The 12196-nt window shown below is 41.9% G+C and overlaps 1 long non-coding RNA gene across 1 annotated transcript in view; it reads right to left on the reverse strand.

The window, feature by feature from the left end:
- Positions 1-1431: 1431 nt before the first annotated feature.
- The window catches only part of LOC144588093 (uncharacterized), a 35255-nt gene continuing 24490 nt past the window's right edge, over positions 1432-12196 (reverse strand). The window contains exon 2 of the long non-coding RNA XR_013543437.1: positions 1432-1482. This is a non-coding gene — a long non-coding RNA (uncharacterized LOC144588093). The remainder of the gene's footprint in view (positions 1483-12196) is intronic.

The following is a 12196-nucleotide window of genomic DNA, read 5'->3' on the forward strand; positions in this document are numbered from 1 at the left end:
AACTGGTTGCCTGGGTGGAGTTTTTTAATGGATTCCTGTACCTTACTGCGTTGAATGCATTTTGCTGTTGCTTATACTTTTTAGTATGGTATCCATCTGATTTTTTTTTAGTATCTGTATATTCACTGTTGTTCTCTTTAATATAATGTTTGTAATGATGTAAGGCAGAGTGGACCATAAAGAAGGCTGACCACTGAAGAATAGATGCTTTTGAACTGTGGTGCTGGACGAGACTCTTGAGAGTCCCCTGGACTGCAAGGAGAACAAACCTATCCATTTTGAAGGAAATCAACCCTGAGTGCTCACTGGAAGGACAGATCCGGAAGCTGAAGCTCCAATACTTTGGCCATCTCATGAGAAGAGAAGACTCCCTGGAAAAGACACTGATGTTGGGAAAGTGTGAAGGCAAGAGGAGAAGGGGACGACAGAGGATGAGATGGTTGGACAGGGTCATCGAAGCAACCAACATGAATTTGACCCAACTCCGGGAGGCGGTGGAAGACAGGAGGGCCTGGCGTGCTCTGGTCCATGGGGTCACGAAGAGTCGGACTAAACAACAACAACAAGGCAGAGTGGAGATTTGAATGCCTGGCCCCTGGCCCTTCATATAAATTCTCCAACCTAAAGAGCTATATAGTACGATTCCTAGTGATAGGATTTAGGCCAATGACTTGCATGTAATCATTTAACTACCTTCTGGGCTGAGCAAGAATTTGAATCCAGACTGTCTTAGTTCTCAATACAGCATGGCTTCTACTGTTCAGCGCTGGGTCCCTTCTGGAATCCTGTAGCCCTGAAGCTCATTTAGTAAATTGTTTGGCTGGAAATGTAAGCTATGAGCCAGGGGGTCGTAAAGTAACAAGACAGCGAAGCCTCGGTCTCCGAGCCTCAGTTTGCTTTCAAGGAAAGGGGAATAATGATACTGCCTCCATCTTTTATGGTTATTGTAAGACTTATGTAGTACTTTAATGGACACTGGACTTTTGCAGTGTGGTGTAGTGGATAGAGTGACACATTAGGAGTCTGGAGACCAGGGTTCGAATCCCTGCTCAGCAATGGAAACTCACTGGGGGGATGGACTTGGTAAAACCACTCCTTAAATATCTCAATTACCTTGTAAGTCCTGTTAGACTCACTATACATTGGTTCTGACTTCACAGAACAACCACTACAGAGATGATGATGGTGTTGTTGTTGACAATGATTTGCTATAGGCTGAGCTGTCAGTGTCAACACCAACCCAGAGCTGAATCAGAAAAGTTATTTTTTTTTTACTAGCAGAGTCTTGGAGCTGTAGTCTTTCCAAACAAAACTTTTCCCAGCTCTGACCAGCCCTGCCGTTAGGCAGACTGAACCACCTGCCTCCAGAAGCAGTTTTGGGGTGTTGTGAAAGGGAATTAATTGTTTTACTTATTTTATTTACAGTTGCTGTATTTTTTTTTTTTTTTTTTTTTTTTTTTTTTTTTTTTTTTTTTTTTTTTACTCACAGAGATGTAAAGACGTGCTTGTGGCAATTTTGGTCTGATTTGCCACCATGTCTTGGGGTTACGATGAAATTTATCCTGGGTAGGTGGGAGTTCCTTTTGATACGTCTCAGGCAGCTAAATGTCTTTCCACTGGCCCTGAGTTTATGGTATTCAGTCACACCAAGAAACTTCAAACAGTTGTGATCAAGTCCCCCAAACCAGTCCCCCATCTCCCGTACAGAATCTAGGCTTGAAATGCACTGGAAACCATTGAACTTCTAAATTAAACTTTCAGTTATCTATTGGAATTTATTTTCTGTTTACTTAGAGAACTGCTATCTGCTCAGGGGACGAAGTGGGCCTGTTTGGCTGCTTTCCTGCAATTTACAGTCCTGTTTTTTTTTTTCCTTCAGCCCACGCTTAATTTTGGTTTCTGCAATTTCTGTGTTATGGTTTTTCTGAATGGAAAAACTGTACGGCTGTCCAAATAAGTGACAGCCAAGTTATTTTGGCACATGAGACAGAAAAATCTCTCTGACATGTTTCCTCATACCTGGCAATAAAAATGCAAGTAGAATGTTCACATGTTAAATAATTTACAATTTGCTGTTCCTCCATGGTATTCAAAGTCTGCTTCCTGGGATGTCTGCTTGGCTGTACTTGATGATAGTGCCATCTGTTAAAAAAAATTATCTCAGTCATCAAACATTTACAATTCTTCCACAATAGACAGAAGGCTGGAATTTGATATGGAAATAACCTGGAGTTCAAGATTTTTCCCCTTTTAAAAATCAAGAGAATGACAAAATAATCTTTCTCACAATGTCTGATATTGCCCTAGGTCAGACCTTCTAAATATTTTCTTCTCTGCTAACATTTGGTGGAAGGCACGTGTGATGTAGGTTGACTGGATAGCTCAGTGGTTTAAGAATCTGGCTACAGAGCCAGAGGTTAGGAGTTTGATTCCCCACTGTGCCTTCTGGGAGAAGAGCCAGCCTGTGTGGCCTTCGGCAAGCTGCTCAGTCCCAGGGAGCCCCCAGAAGAAGGGAATGGTAAACTTTGTTGTTGTTGTTGTTTAGTCATTAAGTCATGACCGACTCTTCGTGACCCCATGGACCAGAGCACGCCAGACCCTCCTGTTTCCACTGCCTCCCGAAGTTGGGTTAAATTCATGTTGGTCACTTTGATGACCCTGTACAACCATCTCATCCTCTGTCGTTCCCTTCTCCTCTTGCCTTCACCCTTTCCCAACATCAGGGTCTTTTCTAGGGAGTCTTCTCTTCTCATGAGATGGCGAAAGGTTTGGAGTCTCCACTTCAGGATCAGTCCTTCCAATGAGCATGGTAAACTACTTCTGTGTATTCTCTACCTGAGAATCCATGAAAAGGGTTGCCATAAGTCAGAATTGCTCTGATGCACATGGTTATTGATGAAAGTTGTTATCTGTAGCAGGTTACCCTTTATCTCTTGAAAAGTGAACAACCTCCCAAGCCAAGGAGAGATCATATCATTTGGAAACCTTTTCAGCCTAACCTTCCAAGCTACTTCACACTTTTCTTTTGTTTGTTCTCTTTATCAAGTTCTTATCTTGACCCCCTGCCTCTGAACTTCTGACATCGTAGGTTGTCCCCATGCCAAGAAACAAAGTGGAAAGGAAAGTTTGCACTGAGCTGGGCCTCTAGAAACCACAAAGAGAGAGACGTGCCCTTCACAGGCCAAAAACAAACAGACTGCCATGTTAGAAAAGCTCATACTAAATAAATAAATAAATTCATTTGCATGCAATATTGTGCAGGATGCAAGAGACAGCCAGCACTAATAATGATTGTTACAGTCACATAGTCTGTCTTAGCATGTTGGCAAAGGAAAAGAAAAAAAAGCAGAAGATAGTGGAACTTGAAAGATTTCACAGAACTGCACATCTGACTGCAAAAAAGTCAAATGTGATTTTTAGGATGCATTGAGAGAAATATAGTCTCCACATCCCATGAGGCACTAGTCCCCCTCTATTTGGCACTGGTTAGGCTTCACCTTGAGTATTGTGTCCAGTTCTGGACACCACACTTCAAGAAGGAGACTAACAAACTGGAACAAGTTCAGAAGAGAGCAACAAGGATGGTCAGGGGGCTGGAAACCAAGCCCTAGGAGGAAAGACTGAAAGAACCGGACATGTTTAGCCTTGAGATAAGAAGACTGAGGGGAGAAAGGATAGCACTTTCCAAATACTTGAAAGGTAGTCATACAGAGGAGGGGCAAAATCTGGTCTCAGTCATCCCAGAGTGCACGGCATAAAACAATGCACTCGTGTTACAGGAATCAAGATTTAGGCTGAATATCAGGAAAAACTTCTTACTGTTAGAGCAGTACAACAATGGAAACAAATGAACTTGGGAGAGATGGTGAGCACTCTAACACTGGAGACATTCAAGAGAAAATTGGACAACCCTCTGTCAGATCTACTTTGATTTGGATTCCTGCACTGAACAGGGCGTTGGACTCAATGGTCTCACAGGCCCCTTCCAACTCCAGTATTCTATGAATGTCAGTGTGAATTTTCATGGATCAAAAACCACCTCTCCAAACACAAGAAAACATGCCCCCTTTATTTATCCCAATGGTGGTGAAATTTATGTCTAGGTGGTGATAGAGATAAAAGACAAAGAGAAAATGATTAATTAACATAGGAAAGTGACTGAAAGTGACTATCAAGCTAATAATTAACTAGGGTGATCAGCAGCAGGTCAGAGCAACTCGCCTGTCACAGTAATGCAAAGAGATTCTTGTGGAGTAGAAGTCAGAGTCTGCCAAGGGAGACAAAAATTTTATATTCATAAAATCTTATGGAATGCTGAGTTACAAATACTGTGTATATAATACACTAAAAGCCTCAATCTCTATTTAGGCCTTTAGAGATTCAATGGTGGCAACTTTGAATCTTCTGCTCTCTCGCTCTCTCTCCAGTCGCCCTTTGTAAATTCCTGTGCTAGTGTTCTGTGTTTATTAACGAATCAAAAGAGGTAGCTAGCTATTCAGTGCCAAATATCAGAACTTTTTTGCTGTATAAGTAAAAGTAACAGTTCCTCTTGACATTTAGTCCAGTCATGTCCGACTCTATGGCGCAGTGCTCATCCCCGTTTCCAAGCCATAGAGCCAGCGTTTGTATGAAGACAGTTTCCGTGGTCATGTGGCCAGCACAACTAAACACAGAATGCTGTGACCTTCTCACTGTATTTATCGCATTTTTACATGCTTTCGAACGGCTAGGTTGGCACAAGCTACGGGAGGTCGCTCCGTCGTGTGGATTCGATCTTACGACTGCTGGTCTTCTGGCCTTGTAGCACAGAGGCTTCTGCGATTTAACCCGCAGTGCCACCACGTCCCTGGATAAAGCAGGAGGAAATGAGAGACAGCAGACGGGAGGAGAGCGCTCAGCCCTTCCTGTGCACCACCCCTTCTGAGTCCCAGTTCAGATCTAAGATGGTGACAGTAGCTAAAACAGCCGGTAGAAGAAGCTGTTGAGCAAAAATGATAGGACTTAGGAAAGCAGGAAGCTGCCTTTCTGAGTAGCGTCTGTGATCCTTATCAACCACTCTTCTTAACTTCTCTTTCCGGGTTCTACCAGCAGGTGATTATTTCCTGGGTCTCCCATTCACATACTTACCAGCTCTGACCGTGCTTAGCAGGTGGCATCAGAAGAGACAAAAGTGTGTTAATTTGGCATCCTGTAAATCAGGGGTGTCCAACCTTTCACCTTCCCTGGGCCACATTAGAAGATGAAAATCTGGTTTGGGCCACACATAAATTTGGTTTGGGCCGCATGGGGGGGCAGCCCTAGCCGTCCTCCGCAGCCCCGCTCCAAGTGCGCTTACCGGCAGCTGCGATCTCAGACAGCAGAGGCTGCCAGCTTCGACTCCAGTGGCTTTATGGGGCCGGGAGGGGATCCACCTATTGACGGGGATGGTGCAATGCAGTCACACAGCCCCCCTCTCCCCTCCCCTCCCACTCCTTCCTTCCTTCTCCCCCCCCCTACCGTTGTGACATACCCCAGCTGCATTCAGGCCGCAAGTGCCGGCAGTGTAACTTGAAACTTTGGAATTTCTTTAAAAATAAAAAATTGCACTGGGCCTCATTATGAGCCGACCTGGGCCGCATGCGGCCCTCGGGCCACAGGTTGGACAAGCCTGCTGAAAATGCTGCTGAATGTGAAGTTCCGGCAAGAATTTCAAATGAAATACAAGGCACGTGTGCTAGGACCATTCTTATCTCAAAAGAGGGAGCACTGATATTCAGTCCTGGCGTTCAGTCTTAATGTTCTTGTTCTCAATCTTAATCTTCTGTTTGCAAGCCTAATCTCTTTGCCCAGCAGGAGTGTAGCTATCACAAAGGTCACTGCTGAATAGTGAGAGCTTAGGAACATTACCTATTTGAACTACAACTCCCACAGTCTCAATAGTCCATAGGTCCTTTGGACTGGTGGATTCTGGGAGCTGTAGTTCAAAAATATAACTTCTACAAATCTTGATGGCAGTTTGCCAGCTGTGGGCAGCTCACATCAAGGAGAGGGAGGCAAGTCTATTTAGCAAGTAGATCACTTGCCACCATTTCAAAGGAAGCACTTGTGCTACAAGGGAAAAAAAAGCTTTCAATCCATATTGCTGTGCATGTAAAAATGAGTATGTTATCAAAGACTATGTTATCAAAACAAGCCCGAACTATCTCTGGAGGCAAAAATGTTGATGCTGAGGCTGTCAGACTCTGGAGACATCCTGAAAAGGCAAGATTCTTTTGAAAAGACAATAATGGTGGAAAGATGGAAGGCAGTAGGAAAAGAGGAAGGCCAAATACGAGATGGACTCTCGTTAAAAGAAACCACAGGATTGAATTTACAGGGGCTGAGCAGGGCAGTTGAGGACAGGACATTTGGGAGATCACTCATTCATAAGGTTGCCATATGTCAGAGTTGGCTTGATGAGACATAACTAAAACAGAAGCAACAACATCAAATAAGTTCTCCAAAATGCCTTAGCATTAACAGCTCTGCTAGTTTCTTGCAAACTGAAGCCTGTAGTTCCTTTAGGGAGTCAGTTCATCTCATACATACTTGTCTTCTCTTCCTGTTGCTTTCAACATTTCCCAGCATTATCGTCTTTCCCAGAGAATTTTGCTTTCTCATGATTGCTCAACAGCCTCAGTTTCATCATTTTTGCTTCTAGACACATGACAACAACAAATCAAATATGAAGAAACCAACCACAAACATACAAAGATAATTAACATTACGGAGGAATCTGGCAGGAAGAAGAGGAAAAACAAATATGGTTTAATACGTGATGCACAGGGATTCTTACAGCACAAAGCCCAAAGCTTATTGCACACATTGTAAAAACATCTATCATATAAAGACATATACAGTGTGATACATGATACATGGAGATTTCTGCTAACACAGTGCTTGTCTCATGAATGCTCATTTTTAATTTACAGATTTTTAAATGGTTTTTAATCTTGGTTAGTAATCTTGTTGTTGTTTAGTTGTTAAATCATGTCCAACTTTTCGTGACCCCCATGGACCAGAACATGCCAGGCCCTCCTATACTGTATTCTTAATATAGGTTAAATTGTCTTTAATATAATATTTGTATAGTATTCCAAAACTGTTTGATTTATAGTTTTATCAGTTGTGAGGTATCTTGGGTCCCCTATGGATTATTGCATGTAAAAGGCTGCACCAAGTTAGACCATTTAACCTAACATTGCCAGCATGGACTTGCAACCTCTCTCTAGTGTAGACCTTTTGTCTAGATGGGTGGGATAGAAATCCAATAAATAAATAAATAAATAAATAAATAAATAAATAAATAAATAAATAAATAAATAAATAAATAAATAAATAAATAAATAAAATAGTGTTTCAGACTAGAGTTTACCTAGCCCTGCCTGGAGAAAGTGGAGGACTCCATCTGAGACCTTTTACATGCCAAACATTTTCTCCATCACAGAATTAGTGAACTTTCCCTCTTTAACCCAGTATCTCTGCTTGCCTGTTTTCCCAGTTTGATCAACCATGATCCAGCCTGTGTGGTAGAAAGGGTTCTCAGTAATTGCTAAGAGACATTCTGCCATTTCTCCCTTGCAAATTGCATCTTGATCACACCCTGGAAGAATGTGGCATTAAGTGCTGAACATCTAGCTTCACTACAGAGATTACCACAGGTGGGAAGTGTCACCTTTTTTAGTCTACAATTGCTAGAATCTCCCAGCCTATGCTGGAAGGGGAATTTATGGCAGTTATCATTCCCTCAGGTGCTCCCATTTCTTTTCCATCCACTGACTGGAATCCTGTTGCACAGCTCTGCTTCCACAATGGGGATGACATCATCCACTGCACCAAATCACCACTGATTAAAGGCAATTTTGGTTGCATGCAACTTGTACACAATGCAGTGAAATCATGTGCACCTCCAGATTCCCAAAGAAAGCCTTTATTTGCTTGCAGATGATGCCATCATCACTGTTGCTCATGTGGAGCTCTGTAACACAATTTCAACTCATGAACAATTAGACAGTAAAAATGCTAAAGATTTTTATAAATAAAAGCAGCTGTGTTATTTGTGGCTTAGGGAAGGCCACAGGACCAAAAAGAAGAAGAAAATAAATTGGAACTGGAACTTTTATTGAAAAGAACTTTTAATCTCTAGAGATTAAACAGGGCTTTGATACACACAGCCATCCGCTACCTACAGCACATCTAACTCCGAAGCAGAGCTAGGAATATGAACTCTGCTAAGACTCAAAAATTCAGCAATCAACAGAAACATGGACAACTGTTTTGTTAGGTTCAAAGGTAGCTTTGAGAATGCCCTGTGATAAATTGTAGGACTGGAAAATCTTAATGTGTCGTCATAAATAGGGATAAGTTAAAATTGGGTCTGACTGAGTAAGACAAACTTGTTCCCACAAAGACAGTCAAGACCGATGTAGTCTAAACAAATTAGTAAAGTCTCAACAAACAGCAAAATATGAAACATAAAGTGCCCTTTGGATTTTTGGCCTATATCTTTTCAGGCTGTAGACTTGCAACTATATGGCTAATGTGCACTCTCCCATCGGTCCGTGCACTGATGATGATGATGATGATGATGATGATGATGATGACGACGACGACGACGACGACGATGACGACATCTAGTTCAGGGACTTGCATGGTGTGGTGTTTAGAGACTTAGAATTTTCAGAACTTTATATACTGTACCTTGGTTTTCTTTTAAAAATGAGGAAGACAAGAAAATGCCTACCATGACAATCACTGGTCTTTCAAGACTTAAGGAATTTCTGCTTCTAAGGATTTCATTTCTGCATCAGTCCTGCTATCTCTGTCATATAGCTAGTTAATTCCAAGGCTTCTACTGGTGCTTGTTCCAAGGCATGTTTACTCAGAAGTAAGCTACTGTTGCAATGTTTTGAGACTGGAGAATGCTGTTATTTCTACCAGGCCCTTATCAGGGGATATTTAGCAGGCGATCTAAAACTCCTAGTGCAATACACAGTCAAAACTCTGCTTATGACCAGTGTTTGATCCCAGTGGATTCAAGTAGCTGGCTCAAGGTTGACTCAGCTTTCCATTCTTCTGAAGTCGGTACACTGTGTACCCGACTTGGAGGGGGGGCACAATAATTATATTGTAAACCACCCAGAGAGTGTTTTAAGCACTATGGGGCAGTATATAGGCAACACACTTTACCCTACAGTCTTCTTCAATGTATTTTTAAATATAATATGAATACAGAGCCAGGCACTGGGTCTGTGAATCTATCCAAAACATTTTGCTTAATCCTTACAGATGTTTTCTGTCTGTATGATGGATGCTTTGGCAAACATCAAGACAAGGGCTTATCATGCAAAGATATTCACGAGGTCAGTACTGGATGAGGAAGTTCAATGACATAAGTAAGAGAAGGGGAGAGAGAAGTTGTTTCCAACTATTCCTCATCTGGATGTTGTTCATTTCATCTGTGACCTTGGACACGTGCCTTAATCTCTGTGTGTCATGGGTTTCCCACTGGAGCAAATCTTCTTCAGATCACAAGACGTCTGGTGTCTTCCAGTTTTCTCAAGAAACTGAATACTTAGGACAGGGTTTCAAGATTCCTTTGAAATTAGAAAAAAAATCTGAGGACATTTATGACCTCCAATAATGTACTTTTAAAATAAAAGGTGAATACATGGTAGTTACTACTGAGTTTGCAAACCTATATACCACCTCCGTGGGGTGTAATCCCACTGAAATTAATAAGGCTTACTTCTGAGTAAACATGCCTTGGAACAAGCACCAGTAGAAGTCTTGGAATTAATTTGTTACAAACAACTGGTTATTTGTATTCAAACATTGGGGAAGTTCTCATTGGGAAAGTACATTGGAACAATGTAGCCTCTATCCAAAAAAAGTCATTTATTATCTCAACTCCTAAATGCTTCTTTAAACAAAGATATTACTTAGTCACATTGCAACAGTAACTTAATCAGGGATAATACCACCCATTTTGCTGAATAATTGTAACTTTAAAAAGTTTAAAAACTTTTAAAACTGTAACTAGTCGGGGACCACATAATAAACCAGAGAAAGTGTATTTGTTGTGAGTTAGCTACAATCAGGTGTGACCCCTGCTAGCAATATGTGCATCCCAACAGCAGCGTCTTTTCCCAGTGTGCACACTGTCACCATGGGCATGTTATATTATCAATATCTTTTTTTTATTTTTTAAATAAGGTGTTTATGTACATTTTGGAATGTGCAGTTGTAATGACAGGTTGAAGAAAAAGGAATCATACATCCATGGAGATACAAAGTGGGGAGGAGGAAATGATCTAGGAAACCACAATACGACTCTGTACCATAAAGACCAGAGGAGAAAAGGGTTGGATTGGGCTAAGCCATCTAGGTCTTTTTGAACTAGGGGCAAGGAAGATTACTTGGAGAAGATCGCTTCACTTCCTTCAAGGGTCTGCTTAGGTTCAACCATGATCTGTTTTATTCCTTCTCTTCTGTAATGGTTGTCTCTATCTGTATTGAAACAATTAACAAGTATCCTATGATGTACTCTTGCCAGCACAATTCCATCGACATAAATCTTGATAGAGAACTGCCCCTACTTAAGAGGTCAGAATTTGCATTAGGTGTCACATATCACTCACATGAAAACATGTACACCAACTTCTTAACTAGTGACCATTCATTCATAGAATCATAGAATAATGGAGTTGGAAGGGACCTATAAGGCCATCGTGTGCAAACCCCCCCCCCCCCCCCGCTCAAGGCAGGAATTGAAATCAATTCAGATCTAACGGTTGTCCAATTTTCTCTTGAATACTTTCAGTGTTAGAGCACTCACCTGAGGTAATTGGTTCCATTGTCATACTGCTCTAACAGTTAAGAGGTTTTTCCTGATATTCAGTCAAAATCTGACTTCCTGTAGCTTAAGACTATTATTATGTGCCCTGCACTCTGCGATGACTGAGAACAGATCTTGTACCTCCTCTGTATGACTACCTTTCAAGCATTTTAAAAGTGCTATCATATCTCCCCGCAGTCTTTTTTTCTCAAGGCTAAACATGCCCAGTTTTTTTAAGCCTTTCCTCATAGGGCTTGGTTTCCAGTTCCCTAACCAGCTTTGTTGCTCTCCTCTGTCACCATCTTTCTTAAAATGCAGTGTCAGAACTGGAAACAGTACCAAGATGAGGCCTAACCCGTGCTGAATAGAGGGAAAATTAGTACCTCACAAAAGTTGGAGACTATACTTCTGTTAATGCATCTTAAAATAGCATTTGCCCTTTTCTTGGCATCCACATTGTGCCGTTGGCTCATATTCAGCTTTTGATCTACAAGGTAAAGGTAAAGGTTCCCCTTGACATTTTTTAGTTCAGTCGTGTCCGACTCTAGGGGGCGGTGCTCATCCCGTTTTCAAGCCGTAGAGCCAGCGTTTTGTCCGAAGACAGTTTCCATTGTCACATGGCCAGTGTGACTAGGGAACGCCATTTTACCTTCCCACTGAGGTGGTACCTATTTATCTACTCGCATTTACATGCTTTCAAACTGCTGGGTTGGCGAGGAATTGGGACAAAGCGACGGGCGCTCACTCCATCGATTTGATCTTACGACTGCTGGTCTTCTGACACTGCAGCACAGACATCTGCGGTTTAGCCCACAGCACCACCACGTCCCCAGCTTTTGATCCTTCTCACATGCAATATGACTGAGTCAAGTATCCCCCATCTTGTAAGTATACATTTGGCTTTTTCCCCTTAGCTGTAGAACTTTGCACTTATCCCTGTTCAATTTCATTCTGTTGGTTTCAGCCCAGTGCTCATGCTTATCAAGATATTGTTGAATTATTTTCTTGTCCTCCTAGGTATTACCTATTCCACCTGATGATGTGTCGTCTACAAATTAGGTAAGTATTCCCTGCTCCCCCTCATACAAGTTATTAATAAAAATCTTGAAGAGCATTGGGCCCAGCACTGAGCCTTGTGGTACCCCACTTGTTACCTCTGTCCAGTTTGAGTAGGAACCATTCTCTGTTGAAATGTATACCAGCAGAATGCTGTTGTTACTGCTGCTGTTGTTACATGCTGTCAAGTCACCTCTGACTCATGGAGACCCTATGAATGAGCAATTTCCAAAAAGTCCTGTCCTCAACTGCCCTGCTCAACTCTTGACTAACCAAGTCTATGGC

The sequence above is a fragment of the Pogona vitticeps genome, chromosome 3 (assembly GCF_051106095.1).
Source record: "Pogona vitticeps strain Pit_001003342236 chromosome 3, PviZW2.1, whole genome shotgun sequence".
NCBI lineage: Eukaryota > Metazoa > Chordata > Lepidosauria > Squamata > Agamidae > Pogona > Pogona vitticeps.